Below are 27,508 nucleotides of genomic sequence, written 5' to 3' on the forward strand. Positions count from 1 at the left end.
AATGACTGAAGGGCATGCGACTTAACCACCAAATTTGAAATAAAATGGGTAACTTGATATTTGTTGCTTTTAATTGTTGTTGGCATCTGTCTGTCTCAGGAAACAATGGAAGAGTGCACATTCAGGGGTGAAGTCAAACCGTTTGAGAGTTACAGCGCCTGCTCTGGCTGTAGAAACCAACAGAAGAGAGATCTGTTTTACTGCAGGAGGGGCGGATGAAGGCATCCAGTTTTGCTGCTGCAGTTGTACCATGGCATTTCTTCTCCCTTTGCTCCTCCCAGTGGTCATTCCTCCTCTGGTCACTGCTGTGGATACACAACTTGAGTGTCTCCAGCCACTGTGGTCGTCTGCAAGGGATTCCCATACAGCGGAATTAATGTTGCCAGCCTTCATATCACGTTTGCAGACAGGATCTTATTTCCTTGCATTATTTTGATCTATGTTAGTAGGATGCTCCCTGGTTTGGGGGGGGGATCAGTAATAAAAATATAAGAGAAAAATGGGCAGGGGGAGAGTTGCAGTGGAGTGTAAGAAATTCTAACAAAGTTTTGATTTCCCTCCATGATGATTAGTTTGATGCCTTTTTTGAAATATCAAATGTCAAAATTCTAATATATACATATATCATTTTTAAAGTTGTACTTACTTATTTACTTACTTTTGGGACCCCTGCTCTGCCCGTGCCCTAGGCACATGCTAGTCCAGCTACTGGGTAATCCAGCACTGAACACACCACAGAGTAAACTCCAGCAATCTGCCTAAGGCTGGCCTGAGAACTTGCAAGCTGCAATAGGTGGACTGGTAGTACTGGATTTACACTGAGGACTTCCTCTCCCCACAGTCCCTTGAATGAAATAATACCTTGCAACTGTTGGTAGATATATCAGAAAGATCACCGGGAGGTGGGAAAGAATGGGGGGGACAAAATGTTTAGAAATAGCAGCAAGCCATAAACGTTCTCCAAGCGTCTAAGAGAGACAGATGGGAAGGAAGTCTAGGGTTTCACTGCTGTCTAATGACTTGTCTTTGGCAAGATTTTACGAGGGGTTATGAACCAAGTTGCTGTAGAGAAAGTCTGCAGATGGCAGGGAGGGGCTCAGGGATCACTTTTTGAGTATGGCCTTCTCTCAGATTTCTTCAGTTATGTCTCTTAAGTTCCCTGCAGGGTGATGGATTTTAAGGCTCCATGAACACCAGCACCACCGCCCTTTGCAACTTGGAGGTATTAAGAGGTGCATCCTGTAACAGCCAGATCACTGATGTTATACACCGCAAGACTCAGTTAGCAAGGGACAGTGGAGAGAAGAGAGAGAGGGTTGCCTGTGGCCAAATGAACAGTGTGCCTGCACAGTCTTCTGTCTGGGTGCTCACTGTAGACACACCCCGCCTCTCCTGCTCTCCCATCTTCAGGGCTGTGCAAAGCTGGTAACATTACGTTCAGCTGCCCCGATTTAAGCGGGACATCTTGGAATTACAGAAGCCATTCCAGGGTGCTGATTTGATCCCGGAATGTCCTGCTCTTTGGTCTGGCACTCTATCCCAAGTCAGCTGGTTCCTGTGAAAGCTCAGGAACAAAAAAGCAAGCATCCTGATTTGGATCACCTGGATGTTGGAAGGTATGTGTAACAGGCCAAGACCAGATGGGAAATGTAGGCTCCATTTCAATAATCCTTACCAAAGGCTCCCCTATTACCAGGGGGAATCAGAGTAGCCCCCCCCCCCAAATCATAGGCCCATGACAATTGGCCCACGTGTGGGTGTGGGTGCACGCACACACACATGCACGTACACACACACACACACATCCCCGGGCTGTCCATCTTAGGGTTCTTTATCTAGAAAACAGGTTTGGCCCCGATAGCTTTTCTAACAGGGGATGCTTAGAAACAGGGGACTGTCTTCTGTGGAGGAGGAGATGTAGTCACTCTACTTATGGTGTGAGTTTCTCCCCAGACATTTCGAGCCAGTTCTATTCAAGCCAGATGGATGTGTGAACTAAGCCTGTGGCTGACACATCACAGGCTACAAACCACATCCCACCAGCAACACTCCAGGCATTTGAGCACATGAAGCTGGCTTATAATATGTGAGGTCATTGGTCCATCTAACTCAGTATTGTCTTCCCTGATTGGCAGGGATTCTCCAAGGTCTCAGAGACAGAGAAAAGGTCCCCCCAACCCAGCCTTGCTCTCTGGAGATGACAGGAACTGCAAAGCGACCTTCTGCATTCAAGTGTGTGCTTTACCACTGAACCATGGACCTGACTATATGATTGCTTATCCGAAGAAGAAGAAGAAGAAGAAGAAGAAGAAGAAGAAGAAGAAGAAGGAGGAGGTATCAAAAGATTCTGATCCTGTGTCGCTTTGGGTCTCCAATTCCCCCTCTGGGAGGAGCATATTAAATCATAGTTTGAACTGAGTTGAGGATTGCAATCCAAGGATAACAGATCATGAACAAGCCATTGAAATTTCCTAGCTCTGTTCCTCTGATGATACAGATCCGAAAGGTCTGCAGATTCATTACACTTTGACAAAGTATCTCGCAGAGTCCATGCACATTCCCTCTCCCCAGTCAGAAGTCAAGAAGGAAGATGATGCTATAATGGATGGAGCAGTAGACTGGATTTTCCCTCTGGTTATGGCAGTAACCAGACAGGGATGAATGTTCAGGCTGAAACTGAGGGAGAGGAGCCTCAATTCTTTTGACAGCCAAGAGTTTGTTTCCAGACCACTGGGCACACATTCTGTCATGGCTAATAGGAAGGCATCTCCAGTCAACCCAAAATGGGTTCCTCAATAGAGCCTACAGGTGATTCGTGATGACTTTTTCAATTAAGAAAAGCCCACAAGGCAGAGTTTGTAGGCAGGAGAGGGGGGGGAGGGCTGCAGAATTCAGTCCATCTCAAGCATTCATTTGGACAAGAGCAGGGCTGCATCTTCCAATCTATTCACAGCAAACAGAGATTTAGGATTCTTTGAATGCTATAGTCTGCAGCAAGTTCAAATCACAGGTCAATAGTTTCATAAGTCATCTGCCATTGTGCAACTGTACTTATAGTTAAAGTGCTGTTAAAGTGTTGTTCTTTTTATTAAACTTTATATCCACTTCTTGGGGTTTATTTTGATTAAGGAAAGCAAGATTATTTGATTTTTAAAAATAATAATAATAATATAAATAACACATTAATGATATAATTGTGCTACACACAGTGTATGTTCCTGATGGCATGCTTGTGATAATTCTGCAATTTTACTTTTAAGTAGACACATAGAGGATTGAACAGCTGAAATTTTTACTATGTATCCCATAGAAGCCATCTTCTAATGAAGGTCATTATTTATCTTGTGTTATGAAGAAACTAAGACAGAGAGAGAGCAATCTGATGACTGACATATAATAAGTCTGTGGTACAGGTTGGGATGTAAGAAGGCATCGTTTTCCATTCAGCCCTGTATTTGTTGCAGGCAGCAAATCAAATCTTTATTATTACACTCAATGATCAGCATTAAGAAACCAGGATAAGAAGCACCATTATTAGAGTTCCAAGCCACATTCCAACCAGACAAAATACCCAAGGAGGGTGCAAAGTGAGTCCGGTGGCTGAGCAGGAGGTGTAGCCCAAGGAGCTTCCTGGGGGCCAGACATAAAGTCTTAGAGGGCCACATCTGGTTCCCAAGTCTGATGTTCGCCCATCCATGCAATATACCAAATCACTTTTTGACAAATCTGAGTCAGAAATGTGCATAAATTGTTAACTTTGCTGTCTCAAACTGCACGTGTGTGTAAAAGGAAGAATTAAGGCCTCTATAATCATGTTTGTCTCAAATAAGCAAGATTTGATTCCAGTATCATTAAAGTTAATCCATAATCATGTAAACAGCCATATAAGCATGTATGACTCACAAAGCGCTCAAACCGCAAACTAATCCTTTGCTCTCTGAAAGATCCTTCACATACATTAATGCATTGGAACCATAAATCTGCCTCGTGCGCAACCAGAGTTCTGAGACCATTCTGAAGGTGGGAGACTGTATTGGCAAAGCTCGCAAGGATCAGTCACAGCAAACAACCGATTAAAGCCACAGAGTAATTTGGATCATTGGCAAGTATCATTAACAAAGGGCTTAGAACCGCAATTTTCTTCCAATGGCTTTCTTTCTCATCTTCTAATTGCCTCGTTCGTTCATTCATGTTTGTTTTCAAAGCAGAGGATGTGTCACATGTGATTAACAAACATATCCAAAATGAAGGGGGGGGAGTGGCAATTCTCATGACTCTCTGTACTCACCCAGATGCAGATCAAACAATGCTGGCTTCAGAGTTAAAAACTTTCCTGCAATTGCTCCATTACTCACCTGAGTTGTTAGTCATCAGAAAGGGATGCTGGCCCTTGACTCTGTTTTGCCTTCCCATGCGAGAGGAAAGGACCAGTCTCCACCCCAGTCTTACTGCTGAATTCAGCACAATATAAGAACATAAGAAGAGACAGAGGAGGCTCATCTAGTACAGTATCCTGTTCTCAACCAGATGCCTATTATGGGGAGCCCACAAGTGCAATGGCACTCTCCATTCTTCCAGTTTCCAACAACTGGTATTCAGAAGGATATACTGACTCCTCTGACAATGGAGATAAAACAAAGCCTCCATGTATTTGTCTAATTCTCTTTTTAAAACCTTCCATATTGGTGCCCATCACTTCCTCTTGTAGGAGCAAATACCAGAGTTTTAACTATACACTGTGTGAATCTCAGTGTTTTTCCAAGCACTTAGACAACTAGATGGAGAGGAAATAACTAGGGATTTGCAAAACATCGATGTGCAAATGTTTCCACAGGCTTTTGTAAATTGTTTGCAAAGTCAAGGTTTATTGAGGAGGCAGGGGGGAGGGTAAATCCACATTGAAGGAGATTGTAGTATTTACTAACTCTTCGACAAGGTGGTCCAAGGGCTGGCCATGGTAAGGACAGCCAGTGCCCCTAGCAATATCATGGCAGCATATATTATAGTTGACAGGGGTTTAAGTGATCTCAGTTCCCAAGCATACGGTTACACTGCAGGGCCCTCTGACCACAAACTGCAGCTCCCTTTCAACAGTAAAGAAAAAAGTGTAAAGCAGCCAACGCTTCAGGTCACCCCAGGAAACAGTATTCACTAGAACCCTCCTAACCCAAACCTCATGGGGACCTTCATCCTGCTCTGTCCCAAACATCCCCAAATTTCTCCCTTTACTGAATATTTGCCTTTGGAAAAGCTCTCTGTAGACCTCTTCTTATTCCATTTGTATCTGGCTTCTTCTCCAAAGAGCTCAATGTTATGTACATGGTGTGTCCTGCTCTGTTTTATCATGACAACAACCCTGTAAGGTAGGTTTGGCTGTGAGATAGTGACTGGGGTCCAAGCACACCCAGCAAGTTCTCTCCAGCCACTCCATTCCTGCAGGCAATTGGGGGGGGGGTGTCCCTATTCAGCTTGTTTCTACCTAACTGTTCAAATCTTTCTGGAATCCCTAGCACCTGAAAGACTTTGCTTCTAGCTCATATGCAGCAGGCTGTCATTATTCATAAGAGAAAAGTATTATGTGCATGTTTAGAGGCCTTCTTTTCTTACTTATTTATTAACTTCTTCTGGGGCTGAACCCATGCACTGAAAACAAGTTTTAAGGTTGAGGCCATAGATTCAGTGATGAAGTTCTCTATAGCTTAAAAAGAAACACTCACCGCTTTCTGGGGTCCTAAACCCAAAACCATACAATAGACACTCCCCCCCCCACACCCACAATGCTGTTTTGGGGGAGAGAAGCATAGCTGTATTAAATCAGCATTTTGTTAAGGAACATTTGAGGCATGTGCTAACAGAAACAGCCAGGAGAACAAGGATTCTCATGGATCCAGAATGTGTGTTCAATGAGTCACATTCTTGCAGAACATGTGGCATGTGCTCATGTGTCTGACATTAATTTCCAAATATGTTAATTCAAACCTCCATGAAGTTCAATAGATGATGTGAATGGGAAAATGTAAGTAAGATCCATGGTGGGTCCCACTTACAGTTTTCTGGCTGCCATAAGAAAATAAGAAGAGCCTGCTGGGTCAGGTTGATGGCCCACCTGCTCCAGCACCCCATTCTCAGAACCTGGAGCTGACATAGGATTGGCTTGGAGGAGTGAAAGTGGTCTGATGCTGATCTCAGCTTCAGCCCTTCAAGCAAGTCCTTAATAGAAGGCTTCCCAGCCCAATCGCAGAGGCAGAATTGCTGGAAAATTCTAACTCACAGCCTCAGTGACAACAGTGCAGAGGACCACACCAGGCCCCTTAATTTATGGCTCAGGAAGAGACCAGGTAGAGAACAGCAGCAGCAGGACTCCAGCTCACTGCCCAGCTGCACCACTGGAATAACTCTTTTGTCTTCCGGCTAGGGATATAACAAAGCATCATCTCTCATTCTGCCCTGTAGCTGCAGCATGCAGCACTGTTTCTGTTTTGCTGCAGTTCATCTTCCACTCAAAACTATGTTGCTTGTTGTACTCTCTGCTGTGGCAAAACCATGTAACTTACAGGATGTATGTAATTAAATGCATAAATTATGTTATTCTGCCCCATTTGTTTCATTGCAAAGGAAACATAGTGCAAAGGGGGGGGCATAGTCCATTATGTATTATTCATGAACTGAAAGCAACAAGAACGGATACCGACCATATTCACTGGATTGATATCTGTTTCGGGCATGGGACAAATTAGTCAATGTCGGCAATTTCCTCCCCTGTTTCTGCTTTCACTGAAATTCTTCTACACCCCTCCCTCCAAATTCCCTGCCCCTGAGATGGGCATGGACCACTCTGCTACATGCAGCTGGGCGAAGGATGTGTGCAAATGGTGCTCTGACATCTTCCCATAAATAGGCAACCTGAAGGATTTGGAAGGAAAATGGCAGAAAATTCTAGAAATCTTGTTCTTCTTGATTCTCATCTGCTCCCCATTCCCTTCTCCACCTTGCCTGTCTCTTCCCGCCATCTCCCTTTCAAGCACTTAATGCTGCTTCGGCATGGATCAGACTTTTCCAGAGCCATTTCAATGCACGTCAGTCAGAATACAAAGGGGATTAATTAAGGCTCTCTGGCCACTGCCAAAGGCTTGGCCTGGCCCTTTAAAAATAAAACAATTAATGTCACTCTTTCATATTCGGCTCCCTTCAGGCAGGTGCTCACCTTGCCAAAGCAAACAAATGGAGCCCCCCTTCTCCAAAAGATCCGCCGGTGACTTCACTCGACGGCTGCCATTGGTCTGGCAGCGAGTCGAGGTCTCGGTGCTGCCAAACGCCATATGCCGAGCTGCCGTTGAGTTGACTTAAATGGGAACTAATCACGCTAATGAAGGTTTATGCCCCAAAGGGTATGAATTAACTTTTTGGGAGACAGCGAGAGAGAGTAGAGGCAAAGGGGCAGCTTTCCAACAGTTTGCAAAGCTTTTGGCAGGGCTAGGAATAGTGATTTACAGTGGACTACCAACACAGGATTACGAAATGTTAAACAGATGATGTGGAATCATAGAATAGTAGAGTTGGAAGAGACCCTGAGAGTCACCTAGTCTAACGCCTTGCTATGCAGGGATCTCAACTAAAGCACCCATGACAAACGACTATCCAACCTTTGCCTGAAAACTTCCAAGGAAGGAGAGTCCACCACCTTCCAAGGAAGTCCGCTCCACTGCCAAACAGCTCTTACTGTCAGAAAGTTATTGGTGATGTTTAATTGGAATCTCCTTTCTTGTAACTTGAAGCCATTGATTCATGTCCTAGTTTCCAGATCAGAAGGAAACAAGCTTTCTGCATCTTCCATGTGACAGCTCTTTAGATATTTGAAGATATCTCTCATATATCCCCTCAATCTCTTATTTTCCAGGCTACAGATACCTCACTTCCTCAACTGTTGCTTATAAGGCTTGGTTTCCAGATTATCTTCGTCACCCTCCTTTGCACACATTCCAGCTTGTTAATATCTGTCTAAAATTATGGTGCCCAGACTAGGACACAGTACTCCTGGTGTGACCTGACCAAGGCAGAATAGAGTAGGCAGAATAGAGTAGTACTATGACTTCCCTGGTTGAGGCACTATACTGTAGTGTCCCCCATCTTATATTGGTGCAGCTGGTTCTAAGAGTAGAACCTGCCATTTGTCCCTATTGAAATACATGTTGTTGGTATGGACCCAGTCCTCCAAGCTATTAAGGTCATCGTGAACCCCAATTCTGTCTTCTGCAGCATTAGCCACCCTTCCTAATTTGGTGTCATCTGCAAATTTGATGAGTATGCCCTCAATTCCTTCATCCAAGTTATTTATAAAGAAGTGTCTGCACATACCATAAAATGCATTCAACAGAGTTTCAAACAGTTTAGTTTTCTCTGCGTACTCAGAACCCTGTGCAGATACAGAGACAGCAGACATGCTGCAATATCCCCACAACCAATTTTAGTTTGGGGGTTAGGATTCTGGTGAGGCAGCTGGTGGGCTTCTGCCTCTGCCCCCAAGCACTGTAGAAAACCTATCACAAAAATTATAGGGGGGGGTGAGGTTTGACCTGTGGCCCTCCAGATGCTGTTGGACTCCAATTCCCAGCAGCATGGCCAAGCATTAGGGATGATGGGAAATGTAGTCCAACAGCATCCCCTGGAGAGCCACAGGTCCTCCATGCTTGCTTCACGATACAGTCACCCTGATGTACTATTGTTCTGAGGCATTGTGGGAAATTTAAACAGCAGCTGCCCAGCTCTTTGGGGCCCCGGGGCCCCTGTCAACTGCCCAAGGATGTTACATGGTGACTCGGGGCTGGTTCTGTGGCTACTGTGGAGGGAGGAAAGAAAATAAGCCAGGCCACCAAGGTGGGGGTGGGCATTCTCAGCAGTGGCCAGCTTTCTTTGCAAAATGCCACAGCCGACTGGATGAGTAGACACTCAAGAAATCTTGCCTGCCAAAGAGTTTCCAAATGCCAAATAACACATTAGTCCTCTCGCTGGTGAGTACTGGCCAGACACGATTGTCTCATCTTGACCAAACTCTCCACAATGACATTGTTCCAGAATGGCATCAGCCTTTGAGAGAAACCTCAGCATTCTTGGGCAGCCAACAAAAACTCAGCACATGTAATACCTAATGCTAGCGTATATTTTATACTCCATTTTCCTATGAATCATTTTCCATCCTTCCTGTCTGTCTCCAAAAAGAAAAAAAGAAAGAAAGAAGAATGTTTGTTTATCTACTGAGGAGCATGTCAATGACTTTATTGACTGCAAGCTCTGAGACTCAGGCTGAAGGATCTCTGGCCCTTCCTAGAGCTGCCCTCCATAAGCAAATCCACGTGGCCCCATTGAAAAGGAAAGCCTCTGTAATTCCATTCTTGCTTAACAGGAATACGAAAATGGCTCTTATGTCACAGAAGGGTGGGGGGGGAAATGTCTATATAAGATGAAGTGTTTGGGGAATGGGAGAGCTTTATTGTTTTGAGCAAAGCATGCAGGGCTAATTTTGTTTGTTTCTGAGAATTACTCCCCTTCAGCTACAAGGAGTTTGGAGAACAGAGCCTACATTTTATAGGAAGGTGGTACCTGATCCCAGCTCTCTAGGAATAAACATGTGCAGCCATGTTTAATGCAAGCCAAAAAGCATAAAATTTGCTGCTCAAGCCTGACTTCTTATTCCACTTCATCAAGGGTAGACTAAATCATGCAAATTGTGTGATGTTACTTAATTTGGGCTGCAAGTTGCATAACTATCTGGGCACACTATGGCTGTTTAAAATCAGGGTTTGCATTGGCACTTTTGCTGCAGAGAGCCAGTATGGTGCAGCCACCACCAGGCACAGCACTGCAGTTTAGCACATCACCATTAACTCACGTTTATGGTGTTTTTGTGGTACTAATACAGAAAACAACCATCCTGCACATGGGAGCAACTGCATGCTATCACCAGGGGGAAGAGTCATTGAAGGTCAAAGATCAGCATTGTTTCAGAAGTCTTGGAAGGGCTGTCAGGGGTCCTCCCAGGAAGATCAGAAATCAGTGGCTACTAGTCATGATGCCTGTGTTCTGCATCTATTGTTGGATACTGTGCCTCTGAATACTATAATCATAACTCAGAACCTACTAATGGGGTATCTGGGAGGTCACTGTGAGAACAGGATGCTGGACTAGATGAGCCATTGGTCTGATCCAGCCAATAGACCCTTCTTGTGTTCATATGGGAGCATCCCTGCATTATCTCCAGTGAAATCAGAGGATGCTTTGCCAACACACTACTCCACTATCTGGAGCCATCCACCAAACACACCATTTCATGAACCTCCTGAGGCTATGGCACATCCTAGCTAGCACAACTGGGCCAGCGGGATGACATCACAGCAAATATATGTAACAGGGGTCCCGTGAAGGCACTCACATCACATGCATGGCCTGCTGGTTTTCACCTTGATTTCAAAACTCCTCATTTCAAAAAGAGGCTCAATTGAAAACCTATTTGTCAAGGCACTATTGGGCTTGATAAATCAAATCTGTAACTAACAGGGCCCCTTCCCTGCTCTCTCTCCTTCCTATGTCATTTCCTTTCAGGAGACAAAGCCAAGAATGTGTGGATCTGGTTACCTGCACTAGCAACAGTTTCCTCCCCGGTGCCTGGAGATATTTTTAGTACTTGAGCTTAATGACATGACTGCAACCCAGGCTCCAGCAGACCAGACAAAGGGAAATTGCTCGGTAGAGATGGAAATGTTACTAGAAGTAGCAATGGATGATTAGTAGTCATCCTCTTCTGCACTCTATGCTGTTCAAAGTCTTGGTGTTTGCACCGGCAGAACCTATATCCAGATAGCACAATGAGGACTAGAAACCTAAGCCAGGAGGCTGCATTTATTCTATGCATCCATAGGAGCTGATAGAGAATTCAGCAGGTTGAGAAACTACTGCTGCTGAAGAGAGGGAGAAAATGAATATGGGGGTGATACATCCGCAACAGAGTTGTTGTACACTGTTCTTAATTTGTCTAATATTGTATTTTAATATGAATGTTAGTTTTAATCATTGTAACCTTCCCCAGAACCTTAGGGTGAAGGGCAGGTAATAAATAGTAATAGTAAGGTAAAGGTAAAGGGGCCCCTGACCATTAGGTCCAGTCGTGGCTGACTCTGGGGTTGCGGCGCTCATCTTGTTTTATTGGCCAAGGGAGCCAGCGTTCAGCTTCCGGGTCATGTGGCCAGCATGACTAAGCCGCTTCTGGCGAACCAGAGCAGCACATGGAAACGCTGTTTACCTTCCCGACAGAGCGGTACCTATTTATCTACTTGCACTTTGTGCTTTTGAACTGCTAGGTTGGCAGGAGCTGGGACCGAGCAACGGGAGCGCACCCCGCCACGGGGATTCGAACTACCGGCCTTCTAATCGGCAAGTCCTAGGCTCTGTGGTTTAACCCACAGCCCCACCCGTGTCCCTAAATAGTAATAGTAGTAGTAGTAGTAGTAGTAGTAGTTTTAAGCATATAAGTGCTTCTTTTTAAAATAAGCATTTTTTAAAAAAAGATATGTTGCCTGATTAATCAGATGCACCTCTTTCATTGTTTAAAATGGCTTTTAAGAGATTAATTGAAGTCATCAGTCAGTTAAAGGATACACCTCTTGAAATTTTGTGTCTTTACAAAGTAGTGGGGCCAGAAAATATATATGGGAGGCAGGATCATCATGACCTCTCTTGCAAAACTACTCATCCTTTCTGCTGGGAAAGGACTCAGGATAGTGAAGCCCATGTGATGGCTTGCAGCATCTGTAGGTCTTTCTGTCAAACAAAGGAGGCCTCTTTCCAACAAATCTATTCTTTTATTTTCCTTTGGCACATCTGCCATTTCCGTACCCCTTTCCAAAACCCCAATACTAATGCAACGTGAAAACTATTAGTTTATCAAAAGGAAGAACTAAATTCTCCGGGACAATCTGGAGCAAGCAGATGTAATGATGATCCTTACAAGTGTGCTGTCCAAAGGAAAATTGCTCCATAAAAAACTTACTCAAGGCCAGCGAGGTAATGCTAAAATCATGTTTCTCATCCTCTCCAATTCCCACTTAGTTCTCGTGATTCAGGGCTCAGATAAAGGGCATGAAAACCTGGTGACAAGGTGCTCTTCAGAAATAGCCTTTCTAATTTCCTAGAAATAACACTAATACCACCATTATGGACAAGTGCTGTATAACATTCCTTCTGCACTTGCGAGGAATCGGTCTTTTGTTATGGTAGCAGCTATTCTCTGGAACATCCTGCCCGTTAATATGAGGTAGCCTACTTCATTGTGCTGTTTTCGATGCCTGCTAAAAACCTTTCTGTTCAGGGAAGCCTACTTAGACATGTAACTTTACGATGCATATTTGGTCTGTAGAACTGCTGTTTGTATCTGTGCTTTGACAGTGTTATTATGCCTCCTTGCTTTTAAATGCCACTTGGTTTTATCAACATTTTCTTGTGAACATTTTATATTATTTTATGCAAACCACTTTGAATGCCACCCTAAACCTGCCATTGTAGGAGTAAGCCCCATTGTATTCAATAGGGCTGACTTCTGAGTAGACATGATTAGGACTGCTCTTTTAGAGGGGGTTTTTTTTGGGGGGGGAAGATTAAGCAGACATGTATGTCAGACATGTATGTCTTGTTAAATAAAACAAATAAATAAATAAATAAATGTCATTTGTGACGCTTGTCAGAAGAATGATGTCATTTGTGAAACACACCACTGACATTTCAGGATAGAATTCCCACAGACCGTTGTTTTAATGCTACTTATAGTTCCCTGATCAAGATCCACTGAATCAAACCAGCTTCATACTGGCTTGATTAGGTGGCTTCAAGAAGATTTCATAAGCCACTTTGGAATGGTCTCACTTGTTCCCTGAATCTTAGGTTGGTAACCTGATGGACACCCACTACTGACTAGAAAAGGAGGTCACAGACTGACAATGTGAAGGTACAGTTGGTTTGCTTATCACTGTTGTCACCTTTCCATTATAAAGATCCTCAAGGATGCTTGCAACAAAAAAATAAACTGACAATGGAAAAAACCAAAGAACCAGAATAAAAGAAAGCAGTTGCTCCATAAAAGCAGCATAATGAAGCCAATGAAAGCTGTAAGGTGAAGACGAAGCCCTTTTAATTGCTACAGAGACATTGATGGGAACATCTTTAAATTCGCCTGGTAAAGGGGCAGGACTCTTTAATGGACTTAGGTCTCACTTTCCATTTTTACAGAGAGTGTAATATGACTTTTGTCTTATGTAACATCTCATCCTATGTAGGTTTTTTATGGCTGGAAACTCTTGCCTTAATTGCCCTCACTTCTAGATGACTGAGAACACAATGAAGTTCATTCCTGTATAATAATATCTTAACAACATAAGGAGATCTTGCTGGATCAGGCCATTGGCCCATCTAGTCCCGCATCCTGTTCTCACAGTGACCAACCAGATGCCTGTAGGGAAACCCACAAGCAGGACCTGAGCACAAGAGCACTGTCCCCTCCTGTGGTTTCCAGCAACTGGCATTCAGAAGTATTGCAGCCTCCAGCCATGGGCTTGCTGCTGAACTCTCACATATCCTTTATATGTTTTCCTTTTCTCTTGGTTCACTTGTTTCCTTCCAGAAGACCCTCTTCTCCATTTCAGACCCAGGGCTCGTTTTCCACTCTCTGTTTTACTAGAATCGCTTCCAACCACTCCATCTTTATGCAATTCTCTGTGCTAGACTCAGCTTTCTTCTGTCTGCAAGGGAGGGAACATCTAAATATATATGTCTACAAGCAATTATGGAGCTATAAACTGTGAGAATCCCCATTAAAGAGAGAAGCAGAGAGGAAGAGAAAGTAACCCCAGATGCAACGTGGTGGGAGGGGGGAGCCTTGCAGGGTGTTGCTCTTGTTGTTGTTGCTTAAATGGTGCAGTCAAATGTCTTCATTTCAGTATATTTGTTAATAATCTCATTATTTGCAGCGCCCATGTGCTCCTTATTACCCTCCATTTTCCGATATTAAAAAGACATCTGAGGCATGTTAGGCTGTTTGTACAGGGTCCATCTTTAGCTTCATGGAATTTCCTGGCTGGCACCCAGCCTTGCCGGCACACCAGCCTTGAATGGCTTTAAAACAAGCAGCACCAAACCATAAAGCAATCTGAGACACATACGCACACACATATATCTCGTAGAATAATGAAATAAAGATATTGGAAACCCCTTTGGCTTCAATGACAGCTCCACGCGCCTTCCTGTCTTTTTGGCTCAGTGGTAGAGCACACGGCTTGCATGAGGAAGTCCTGAGTTCAAAGTTCAAGCCTGAAATGGTCCCAGGAAGCAGTTGAGGGACAGACCCTTCTCTGCCACTTCTGGTCGCTACACTCTAGTAACCTGTAGGTTAATTGCCGCAACGCATTATACACAGGGCTGCCTTTGAAGACTGTTCCGCAGTTGGTGCAGAACTCAGCAGCCAGATTGCTCACCGGGGTAAGATGATTTCAGCATATAACACCAACTTTAGCGGGTGGAATCTTTTAATCCTGCCTTTTAAAAATATGAATGTGTTTTGTATTTTGCTATACTTTGTTTTATGATGATTTTAATGATTCTGGGTTGCATTGGCAAAAAAGAACTAAAGAGCTTAATAAAGAACGATAATAATGCTCTGAAGGTACATGATCCTGCAGGTGAATCAGGCCAGTGGCCCATCTAGTCCAAAGTCCTGTTCTCATAGGGGGCAACTAGATGCCCCCAAGGGAACACGACACAAGGCAGGACACGAATGCAACAGCCCTCTTCCTACTTGACACCACTCATCCCAGATCCTTCTCTGGGAAGGATTATTATTATTATTATTATTATTATTATTATTATTTCTTTAAGCAAATTCCTCTAGCTCTTCAGTTGTTTTGGACATCTGACTCCCATCAGCTTCACTCAGCACTGGAACCTGGATAGCATCACCAAATGCTAGGGGTCAGAACTATTCTCCCCTACACACAAACACACAAGATGTGCTGATATCAATTTGTGTAGCTTTCCTTTATAATTTGCTTAGGGAATCAATCCTGACTGTAAAGCAGGGTAGAAACCAAAGAAATTTACTTCAATGTACACGCCAGTGCCTATGCCTCTCTGTCTGTTTTTACACAATGAACACGATCACACACACACATACACCCCACTGCAAATACATACATTCCCTCCAGGTCAACTGCCTTTGGGGTACAGAAGCTACAAAATCCAGGACACTTTCAACACAATAGCTGGCTAATTCTAGCTAAAAATAGGATTATTATTTTTTAAAAAACAACACAACAGCACTTCATTATTCTAATTTGCCGCAAAATTCAAATTGAAAAACAATGCAAAAATGAAATGGTAATAAACATTGAACCTGAGGAACACATTCCAAAAATCCACCCATTACAGTCTGCCTGGCCTAGTATTATGTTATAGTTTTTGGTTTCAGATTCTAAAAATGGCAGCCAGACATTGTAAAATTTACTGGATCCTTTTGCAAGACTACTTTAGTTGGCTGATGGCTTCCTGTATTTTGCCCTTCTTAAGTGGCACATATTGCTTTTCCATAGCATTTTTTAAAAATGCATCATGGTGCAATTGAGCCGGTACAGTTAAATGGAAGAAATAAATTGCAGGAGTTAGAAGTTGGCAGGAGATGCCAGGATCTCTGTGTGGAGCTGCCCCATGTAGTAAGCCTTGGAACTGAAGATAGAAACTGTGTATATAGTACCCTATACTCTTGTCTCCATTGCACACCCACCGCTGGTATGTGAAACCAAGTCCACGTGTTGTTAGCCACAATCCATAGGTATCCCTATAGTTTCTTGAGAAATATTTCTGAAGAGTTTTCCCTCATACCATCTTCCACCAGATTTGAAATCACAAGAGTTAAGCTGGGATTTGTTACAGTTCTGACATCTGTTGCACATCCGGGAGCAACAGCATATGCACGGATGATGGCTTCATTGAACAGGAAATCAATGAATTGAATCTAACCTGAGCACAAATGGTGGGAATTAAGCTAGCAAGCGCAGTCCCCACAGGCAGCTGCTGTAGCACTTGGGAGATGGGGGAGGTCTGAAGGGAGGCCCATCTACCTCAGCAACCTGCTCTCACAGTAGCAAACCAGATGCCCATGGGAAGTCTGCAAGCAGGAACTGACCACAAGAGCGCTCCCCCTTCCCGTGGTTTCCAGCAACTGGTATTTAGAAGCATTGCTGCCTCCAACTGTGAAGGCAGAGCACAGTCATCATGGCTAGTAATCATTGATAGCCTTCTTCTCCATGAATTTGTCTAATCCTCTTTTAAAGCCATTCAAATTGGTGGCCATCACTGCCTCTTGTGGGAGTGAGTCCATAGTTTAACTATGCGCTGGGAGAAGAAGGACTTTCTTTTATCTGTCCTTCTGAATATTCCAACATTCAGCTTCATTGGATGTTCACAAGTTCTAGTGTTATGAGAGATAGAGAAAATAAATAATTATCTGTACGCTTTCTTCATGCCATGTATAATTTTACAAACTTCTAGCATGTCACCTCTTACTCGCCTTTCCCCTAAACTAAAAAGTACCAAATGCCTGGAGGTGGCAAAAAGATGGTGTAGTAGAAACAGTGATCTTGGTCCATCAAGGGCCAAGGCGAACAAACAGCAGGCAGAGCCCGTATGTTCTCTGAAGCTAGAGATGGATTGGCCAGCCTATTCTCAATCTGCATCTCTTTTACATGCATGCCTCCCTCAATCTCTTCTGTCCCATTTTTCTGCATTTATCAGCTTCTTTACACACACAAAAATCCTTGTAAAGATTCACATTTAAATGCATACGGACATGTTCTCTTGAAATAGGTTTCAGAACAAATTATATTTCAGAAGTTTATAAAAAATAAATATGTTTATTAGAATCTGTATACAAATATACATTCCAAACTGTGTGCTCCTTCCAATATCTGAACTGAGCTTCCATGCAAATACATGCCAAAACTTGTGCTTTTTAAAATGCATATTGATTTTGTTGTTGTCGTTGAACCAACAACTACGCTGGAACAATCAGGATGTGCAAATGCTGGTTAACAGTCTAAGTTCGGATCTGCACACTAGTCTGGGAAATGCACATCAACCCTGTTCATAAGCAATCCACAAAGATTTAATTCCTCTGGTTCAACACTATACAAAGTAGTAGGGAGATAACAGAACCTGCAGCAGATGACAGAAAAAGAGATGGCTGCTAACGCTGGTCCACAACCAACAATCCTAACTCCTGCTGCCAACTGCCCAAGCTGGATGGGTGATGCGCAAAACAAGGCAATGCCATGAAACAGAACACCAAAGCCATGGCAGCCAACCCATTGCTCAGTGCCTTCAAGGAGGAAGGGACAAAGTTGACAATTTGAGATTTGCTCAGTTTTTAATTTCTCCATTCTAAAGTCTATGAATTCCTACACATTTTCATAGGCATTTTTCTTAACATATCCTTTTTTGTAATATATGCATTTCTGCAAAGAATTTCCCCAAATACAGTATGCCAATACACCCATTGTTGTGTGCACTTCCCTCCAACGTACACATTTTTCATAGACGTTTTTTGGTTGAAGAACTGCATTGCAAAATTCAGAGAAGTGTGAATTTTGAAGGATAACTACATTTGGTTCTGGTATTTGTTCGGGAACTGTGAATTGCGTAGGTTTGCATTAAGATGTGAACTGAATTAATTTCTTTCCCCCTGCCTTCCCACCTTTCCTACCTTCAAGGCACCTTCCTAGTGACACCTTCCTGCCTACCCACATTTACATACCACAATGACACGTCATCCTGAGGCTTTATTAACAACACAGCCTGATGTACACTGCTGATGGAAGTCAGGTTTACAACTCCCATATCTGGGCAGAAGCACAAATCGCATACAGGATCAGAGGCCATGAGACATACTGTATCCAAAAACCTGAGTCTCACGTCTCCAGTCATTTCTGAATACCATGAATGTCATAGTCAGCTTCCATCTCTATCACTCCATTAACACAATTTGCAAATTGCCTTTGGCTCTGAATATACTTATTTCTGCAACCTAACCTGGTCTAATAGGCATGACCAGAGAACTGGTATTTTTATCCCCTTTCACACTTGATCTTCACTCCCAAGTGAAATAAATAACTGAAACAGTGTAGTTAATAGAAACAATTCACATAGTGATGTTTTGTGCTTACCTTTAAAAGTTGTCAGCAGTTAGCAAGAAATATTTAAATGCCTGGATTTGCATGTGTGCTGGGACATCTGTGAAAAGAAGAAGAAGAAGGTTTTAAAAGATAGGAAATGTATATTTCACTGGACACAAAAAGATGTTTTGATAGACAATAGTTCTGCAAACAGGCAATGGGTGATTGGAGAGAGTTGAAGGCATTTTGAGAGCAAATCACTGTTTGCAGCATGGTGGGCAGCCATCACATTTTCACCTCTGGTAAACAGAACTTGCAGGGTTTTGCATTGCTTCAAAAACCATGAACCTCCTCATGGGCTAAAATAACCTTCAAAAGCCTGGTTAGAAGTCCCAATGCCAGAACAGATTCAGCTGGAGAGAACATAAGATGGGACCTTTTCTGTGGCAACACCCAGCTGTGAGATCAGCCCCATCCCTGAGGGCCTTTAGGCGAGCGCTGAAAAGATGCCTATCCTATGCGGCATTTTAAGCGTTGAGTGAAGGTTTTAACGCTGCTCCTTTTGATTCATGGGTTTCAATTCATGTTCCTTGATGGTGTTTCACTTGGTTATTTTGTGTAAACAGCTTTAGGGGCCCTTGTTGGGACTAATAGGCAGTATAAAAGTCTTTTTTCAATAAATAAATGTAAACCTGCAAGACCTTCAGCCAGTATTAGTCACAGAGAATAGCCATAGTCTAAACGGTCCACTGATCTGACTCAGTTTAACCCTGGGCTGGCCCAAAGCATTTTGCTGCATGAGTCAAACAAAGGGCAGGATGCCACCTTGAGGTTGTTGAACCTTACTTCAACATCCTCAAATGGCAGCAGATTAGCCCTCAGCAGGCTAGAGGGTGCAGGACAACTTTCATGCAGCAGATCCCAAGACAGAGCCAGCATCAGCAGTTGCTGGGCCCCTGCCAATGCCCACAACACTGCAGAGGGGCCCTGACTGACCCCCAGACTCTGCTGCTGCTTCTCTTCTACCTATCTAGGAACATAGGGAGCTGAAGTAAAGAGGCAGACCAGTATTGCCTACACTGACTGGCAGCAGCTCTCCAGGGTTTCAAGCAGGGGATATTTCCCAGCCTAACTGGGCATGCCATTGGGGACTGAACCTGAGGCCTGAAGAAAGAAAGCCTCCTCATCCCCTTCTCTTGCACTCTCCTTCCATGTGGTTGTGTGGATTGGGCCTAGAGGAAAGGGGCAAGCATATGGGCAAGGAGGATATTGGTCCATTCACAAATTGGAAGGACCAACTGGAAGCTCCTTGCCCAAGGGCCCCCCAGAACTTGGAGTCCAAACTGCGTGGCAGTGGAAGAAATCACAAGGAAAACAAAACCTGCAAAATCAGCTTAGGTCCCACGTTCAAGGTTCCTCATTGGGATCCTCTGAAAGATAAAGTTGGCTGTGACTTTTAACTGATGTCTCAGCTGTTGTCCTTACACGGCTCCCTTGGGTCCCTATCCCTATCTGCTAATACTTTGCAGATTTCACTCTTGTCAGAAGCCAACAAGGCTGGAGAAGGAGGGAGCTAGGAGAGATCTCATACTCTGTTCCGCCTCATGCATCATCCGCCAAAGGGTCCCAGCCAAATCTGGTGTCCAGATGGAGGACCTGAGACTGCCAGCACTGAATGAAGTCTAGAAGTGATAAGCAGCAGCGGGAACAGTTGAGGCTGCCAGGCCTAACTGGCAGAGCCAACAACAAACTCCCGCTGCTTTGTAAACTTTGAGAATGGAAGTTATTGACAAAGGCTGATGGCTCTCCCAAGCCAAAATCAGATTTCTAAACATCCGATGAGTCCTGGATCCCATTCCAGGCTTTGCAGCTAGGGCACATTGTTCATGAAAAGTTGTGGATGAGGAAGATGAAGAAGAAGGAAGCACTTGGGATGCCACAAAAAATATTAGATCCAGGACTGAGCCATGCCTCTCCAATCTCTTCCAAAAGCTGCTGAATACACAAGGCTTATAAATATCCTTGCCAAGGCCTTTCTTGGAGTGTAAGAATTGCCTGGTCCCTCCCAGTCCCTAGATGAGAGAGCTCTGGTTGAAGACCATTTTGTAGCACATGCTCTTGAACACTGGCTTCCAAGTCGATTCTTCTTGAAATCAGTGTTTTACTTAAGTGGCCTATACTACAATTTCTGGCCTCCACCATCAGGCAGCTGCCAACAGTGAGAGCTTTATGCTTACAGGTCAATGCTGTCAAGCAGCCCAGGTAAGGACACCCAATCAATGTACTGCAACACGGACATCAGAGCAATGCCGTTTCAAGCCTGAGGGACACTTTCCCTAATGGGCAATCTTCCAATGGCCACATGTCCATGGTGGGCAGGACCAGAAGTAAAGAGGGCAGAGCAAAAAATGCAGATTTTGTTAGTGGCAAAATAGAAAAAGGAGGGTTCCAAGATCTAGGTTTGGGGCAAGTACTCTTTGGCGAGAAAGCTCCATCAGAGATTAAAAATCACTATATGCAGCAATGCATGGAAATATAGGCAGTTAGACCTTTAAAATATGCCCATGTGAGTTCCAAAGCTTCCCTCTTATATAGCGTAGAAAAAGACTAAATGTTTGGTAAGTTTAAAATGTTTTACTTACAAACTCTCCAAACGTCAGAATCATGTCCTTTTCCCACACAACATTCAGAAAAAGTTGCACAGGCAGTAAAAATTGGCTTAGTTACAGGGGTGAAAGTTCCCAAATTATTGGTATAGGAACACAAGAGAATCTTGTAAGAGCCATGTGGACTGAGCTTGGAACAACCAGCTCAGACCTCTTTACACACTGAGCTTCTCAGGTAGACTGAAGGGGAGCGATAGGCTTGAGGGAGAGAGGCAGGAATCTTACTCTATGGCATTAACCCCTTCACACATTAATTAGGCTTAAGCATGTTGGTTATTTGTGGTTATCCCCCCCCCCAAATCACCTTTTTACAGAAGGCTAGTTCCTACACACACTTGACATACCACTCTCTACCTTGCATCTGGGCAAGCAAGAGGCATGATTTAAAGGCCATAAGCATAGCTCAGTGGTAGAGCATCTGTCTTGCAACCAGAAGGTCCCTTGTTCAATCCCCAATGGCATCTCCATGTAGGGCTTGGAAAGACCTCTGCCTGAAATCCTGGAGAGCTGCTGCTGCCAGTCAGTGTAGAGGATATTGAGCTAGATGGACCTGACTTGGTATAAGGCAGCTTCCTATGTCTCTAAGAGGCATGATCAGAGTTCAAAGACACATTCCAGTTGGACAAAAACACTTGAAGTATGAAGCAAGGGCCATTGATGGATTTGGCCTGGGGAGAGTTCCACTACTGCTCTCTACCCACTTCCGCAAGTCTACTATCTCCCAAGCCTTCTGTCAAATTCCCTGGCAAAAAAGGTAGGAGCAGCTGCATGAAATCTGAGTCACAATATCAGCTCATTCAGCTGAAATCTGTATTATTATTATTATTATTATTATTATTATTATTACTACTGCAAGAAAGTTCACAAACATCATGTCAGTGTGGCTTTCTAAAATAAGGAACTGACAACCAGCTGGCTGGGGCTGATGTGAGCTGTAGTCTTAAAATGTCTAGAGGGCACCAGGTTAGCAAAAGCTGATGTGTGTGGAGAGAGAGAGAGAGAGAGAGAGGGAGAATATGAAAGAAAGAAAGAATGAATGAATGAATGAATGAATGCATTAGATCCCCCAATAGGCATACTAAGCTCATGGTTAGAGCCCTGGCAAAGCAGGAACACTATATATATATATGAATGAAAGAGTTTGATATTTTTTATAAAAACTCAACAACATCAAAGTAGTCACCATGAGGAAAACCAGAACTTCATTAGCCTTCTTTACACACAGTTCCACACTCCTCTCCAATTTTTCCTGTTCTCCTTTTTATTAAGTATCCCCACCTAAACCACAGGGGCATCCTACTGACATAGACTGAAATAATATGAGGAAATCTGATCTTGCCATGTGTTTCAGTAAATTTATGTTTTGTTTGTTAAAATTTTATTGTATGGTTTAATATTGTTTTTATTTTGAATTGCACATGGGAGGCACCATAATCTTTCTAGTGCTTAAAGGCGTCTAAAGGTCTTAATCTGGGCCTGGGCCAGGAATGCCTGGATTTGACCAACTCCTCAGTGTTGCTGATGGTGCAGAGATCCGCTGAGAGGTCCTTTTCCCTTAGCTCCTCCTCTTGAGGAGATTCCAGATTCTAAGTTTTGGCGAGACTGAATCCTGACAACTAAATGGATCTTTATTCTGACCCAGCAGGGCAGCTGACATTTCAACCAATAGAATTCAGAAGCAAAAGAACACACAGGAAAATTACAGATCTGTCACTTTCTTATTAGTAATCAGAGAACTGGATTGGGGGAGGAAGCAACTTCCCAATTATGGCTATTAGTTTAAGTGGAGCTGCTAAACAAATTGTTGAGCATTCCGCCCCAAAAGAAAAAATTCTGCTTTTGCGGTCTCCCCTGCATATGGTTCATTTAATTTTATTTAGAGCCGCAATGACAGAAGTCTGAAAGTTTCACTACCAAACTCAAGGACAAGAATTTGACACAAAACGATTTTTTCACCATTTGAGGTTTCTGATTCTTCACCACAACACATAGTACAAATTCTGGCATACAGAGAAAGATTTAAACAATAATAATAATTCCAAAACATATATGTGTCAAAAAGATCAGGAGCGCTGATTCGGCTGTTTTTCAATACCCTGGCATGTTGAGCAGTGTATTTTAAGCTGAAAGGCAGTTAAAATGATATAAGGAAATGCATAAATAAACAAAAGAGGTAGGTGGAAAATATACAAACTGTGATTCATCTGTTCATTTGTGGGTTCTTGCCCCCCACCTCCCTGCCACGGCTATGTGGGAACCTGTCCATAAGGCAGAGCTAAGTAGCCCTGGAAGTATACTTGAGCTGGAAAGCAAAGCTATCCAGTTAAACTGCGGAACTTGCACCCCCAGCAGGCAGTGAGGGCCCTCAGTTTTAAAAGAGGATCACACAAATTCATGGAGAAGGCTATCAATGGCTATTATCCATGGTGGCTATGCTCTGACTCCAAGGTTGGAGGCAGCAATGTTTCTGAATGCCAGTTTGCTAAAAACCACAGGAGGGGAGAGCGCACCTGCTTGCAGGTTTTCCAGAGGTATCTGCTTGGCCACTGTGAGAACAGGATGCAGGATCAAATGAGCCACTGGCATCATCTAGCAGGCTCTTCTTAAGTAAGATCTTAACAGGACCCCTAGAAAGTCTGCATGGCAGTGGTGGCTGTTGCCTATTAGAACTGGTACGGCAGAAGGCAGAGAGTTCACAGTAGATAGAAACAGAGCCAACAACAGGCAGAGCCGGCTAATTCTAGTCTTGCCTCATCCTCCTCTCTGCAGAGTTTTACCGAGGCAATTCTGACACTCAGGAGTGCCCCCCTTTGGCTGGTTACAAGTAAGGAAGCAGGTTGGTAGGGGCTAGCTGGGGACAGATTAAGTTTGCTTAAACTCTCTGTAATGGACCAGCGGTTGCATGGGAACACCAGCCCCATTCACACATTACTTGCATGTAAGGCACTGCCATGTTTACATGGGGGTGAGGCCATGTTCCTAGCTTCACCTCTAATGTCGCACCTCCTTCCTTAAACGATGTGTTGCCCATGGTTGTCTGAACCGAAAGCCCAAAGTATGAGCACCTGCTCACATGTAGGGACTGTGCATGACCAGAATGCCACGTTTTGAAACACCTCTCCAAATGCAACATCGCCAAAGAATCCATTTCATTTGCAGGGAGGACAATTATCCTCACCGCCACTTGCAAGGCCTTTGCTGTGATTGCTTATTTTTGTAGCAAAGGGATGTGCCTGCCGGGTGTTAATGAGGCATATTTCAGCAATCACGCAATCACTCTCATAATACGCCTGGCGTTTGCTAAATTTTATTAGTTACCTAATTAGTACAGAGCCTACTGGGAATAAGATTTACAAGCTGGAAACTGATTCAGAGAAAGCAGATGGGAAGGGGCAGGAGGAAGAAAATGCAGTTTCTGCATTTTTATTTTTTAAAAGGTTCTTAAAGTTTGTGCTGCAGTGACAATTCCATGGCAATTTTCTAGCATTTTTTGCCCATTCATGCTCATATTGTGAGAAGCTGCTTCAGACCAAGCCAGACTATTGGGTTCACCTAGCTCTGTGCTGGAAACACAGCCTGGCAAGTGGCAACGACTCTCCTGGATTTCAGGCAGCACAAGATGTAAATTTAGAATTTGAGAATTCTGAGCCCAGGAATTTGTTCTGAGTCCTAGATCTGAGCAGAACTTCCAGACAAAACCCAACTTCTGGTTACCCCAACCTCTCTTCACTTCAGAGCATACATTTGGGGGGGGGGGGTCATATTCTTGCTGCTATTTCTTAAACCGGAATCCTTGCCCATCTGTTGCAGATCAGCCAGAGTAAATCCAGATGTACCTTTTGCCCACCTCAGTGATAGTCACCTTCCATATCTCAGCTTGTGAGGTACACAGAGTTGAGCCTCCAGTGATGATCTCAGGGCACTGGGTTGGTATGTATGGAAATAAGTGGCTATTCAGAGCATAGATGCCAACCCCCTGGGGCACTGGGTACCTGAGCACCCACAAAATTCCCCATGAAGGGGCTGGGCACCCACAAATTTTGGTGCCAGGGCCATGCACACTGCATGGCACCCATGGCCCCGGGCACCCACTGTCACAGGGCCAAGTTGGCACTCCTGATTCTGTCACAATTGGACTAGAAACAGATTGGGAGCCAGTGAGAATGAGAAAGTACAGGCATATATAATATGACCTGAACAACTAGAATCAGTTTCTAGTCAAGGAGACATATCCTGTGCTAACTGCAATTTCTGGATCATCTTCAAAGACAGCTCCATCTTCAGTTCATTATCCTGATCAAAACGAAAGGCAACCTTCTTCATGAACAAAGCATGTGCTCTGAGATACAGTTTTTTTCAATCAAAGTTATTAAAGAAGAAAACAAAATGAACGGAGAGAGAGAGGAAAAAAAACACACAAGGGGGGGGGGACTCCCATTACCAATACAATAAGCACCAGTACATTCTTCTAAAGCTTACACATACAAATCAAGCCTGGATCTAAACCCATCAGAGAAGCATTTCAGTTTAAAGCGTAAATTTAAACAGGGAAAACAGGTAGAGAAAAATGGGATTCCACATTGCCATCTGGTGGCACAATGTTATATCGCATATACAATGCATATAAATCACTTTTTCTTTGCCAGTCTAGCTGCATCCCATTATATGCCATCCAAATGTCCAAACAAGTATCCAAAGAAAGTTGGTGTTTAATTTTAATTTAATTTTTTAAAGCATGTTCAAATGGAGCCAGGGTGTTAAGGTCTTCAAACCCCTGTGTAATAGATAGTGTGTATTTATCCTTCCAGGCTTGAAGTCTCTTAACAACCATAAGGACTTACGAAATCCATTTTTGTTGGTTGTCTTCTGAGCTACAGTCTTGTCCCTAAACTCCTGGTCCTCATCATAGACATAATCCTGCTTACCACACAGATCCACAAGGTGCACTGCACATGTTCCGGGTGCGCTGCACATGTTCTGGGGCTACAAATTCCCTGTGTACAGGGATTCCATCTGTGTGCCCACACCAGAAAGGATTTCATTTGTGTGCCCACACCAGAAAGGTGCCTCTGGCTTCCATGGGGTTTACTTCCACTTAGCCTGTCTAGGACTCGGGTGTCCATCTCTACTTTACAATTCTATGGGTTTCACAACAGCTACACACAGGTTATTGCAATGTTTGTGCTTCTTAGAAAAACAGGTAGGTAAAGGTAAAGGGATCCATGACCATTAGGTCCAGTCGTGGCCGACTCTGGGGTTGCGGCGCTCATCTCACTTTATTGGCCAAGGGAGCCGGTGTACAGCTTCCGGGTCATGTGGCCAGCATGACTAAGCTACTTCTGGTGAACCAGAGCAGCATACGGAAACGCCATTTACCTTCCCGCCAGAGCAATACCTATTTATCTACCTGCACTTTGCCGTGCTTTCGAACAGCTAGGTTGGCAGAAGCAGGGACCAAGCAATGGGAGCTCACCTCGTCACGGGGATTCGAACTGCCGACCTTCTGATCGGCAAGTCCTAGTCTCTGTGGTTTAACCCACAGTGCCACCCGCGTCCCCTGTTTTTGGTAAAATCCATTGGCAAACATTTGATCACACAGAACATTATTTCAGGCAGGACTAATGGGAGATTGAAAGGTATCTGAACAATACCAGATTCTACTCCCCCCCCCCCATTGTTTTAAACTGCACTAACACATACGAGGAGGTTTTCGTGTTGTTGTTTTTAAGCATTCCTCACCTACTAATGTAGGGAACGTGATAACAATATAATCCTACTCAGCCACTCCTGTCCAAGCCCATCTGGGGTTTCAGTTGCTTAGTAATATTTGATATCAAAAAGATTGCATTTGGCATAAATCTCCTACAAGGGCAGATGCAGCCAAGATACTGTCCAAAATAAACTATCAGCTAATTCATATTGAAAAATTATGATATTGTAAGTGTCACAAGAAAGTGAATGTGTTTATTTTGCGTAGTCCACACCACTAAGTATGCTGAAGGCTTCTGCTTTGAATTATAATTGAAAATAATAAAAGTTGAAACAAAAGAGGTGCTGCGTGAGAGTATTCAATAAGAGTTAAGGAGCAGAGCAGCAAACTCTGGTTAAAGCGACACCAGTGGATACTCTCCACTTAAAGGTACACCTTGGAATTTGTAAGGATGGACCCTGGATATCCTTAGAGCTCAATAGCTTTCCCCTGCTCTCCTGAGCCTCAAGCTTTGTCAAAGTGTCCCCCACATATCCAACAGCCTAACAGACACCAACATAGATTGACCCCTTATACTGTACATCAGGGTTCCAGATGGAAAGGTCTCTGAAACTTTCTCCCATCTTCACACACTAGGCTTCCCAAACCTCTGAGTTCATTGATGCCTTGATGAGCTTATAAAGTTGCCATCAGCCCCAAACCAAATTCATAAGAATGTGAAGTCAAGAAATATCAATACATAACCAACAGTTATTAATCACCAGTCACCATTACTAGGAACCATACAATGTAAAGAAAAAATAAGGAATACTGTTGTATTGTGGAATTAGCTTACTAAATACAGAGATTCCTCATTGGCAAGGAATGTACACCTTGTACATACCCATATGTTTTGTTTCTGAGGCTCAGACTTTTTTGCACTATACAGTCGT

At 43.7% G+C, this 27,508-nt stretch overlaps 1 protein-coding gene across 7 annotated transcripts in view; it reads right to left on the reverse strand.

The window, feature by feature from the left end:
- The window catches only part of ZNF469 (zinc finger protein 469), a 262,917-nt gene that overhangs the window by 145,213 nt on the left and 90,196 nt on the right, over positions 1–27,508 (reverse strand). For all 7 annotated transcript variants that reach the window (XM_083456428.1, XM_083456431.1, XM_083456424.1 and 4 more), the window contains exon 3: positions 18,252–18,318. The gene's annotated coding sequence lies outside the window, so the exon portion shown is untranslated. The remainder of the gene's footprint in view (positions 1–18,251; positions 18,319–27,508) is intronic.

Source organism: Podarcis tiliguerta (assembly GCF_965153285.1).
Source record: "Podarcis tiliguerta genome assembly, chromosome: 8".
NCBI classification, from domain to species: domain Eukaryota; kingdom Metazoa; phylum Chordata; class Lepidosauria; order Squamata; family Lacertidae; genus Podarcis; species Podarcis tiliguerta.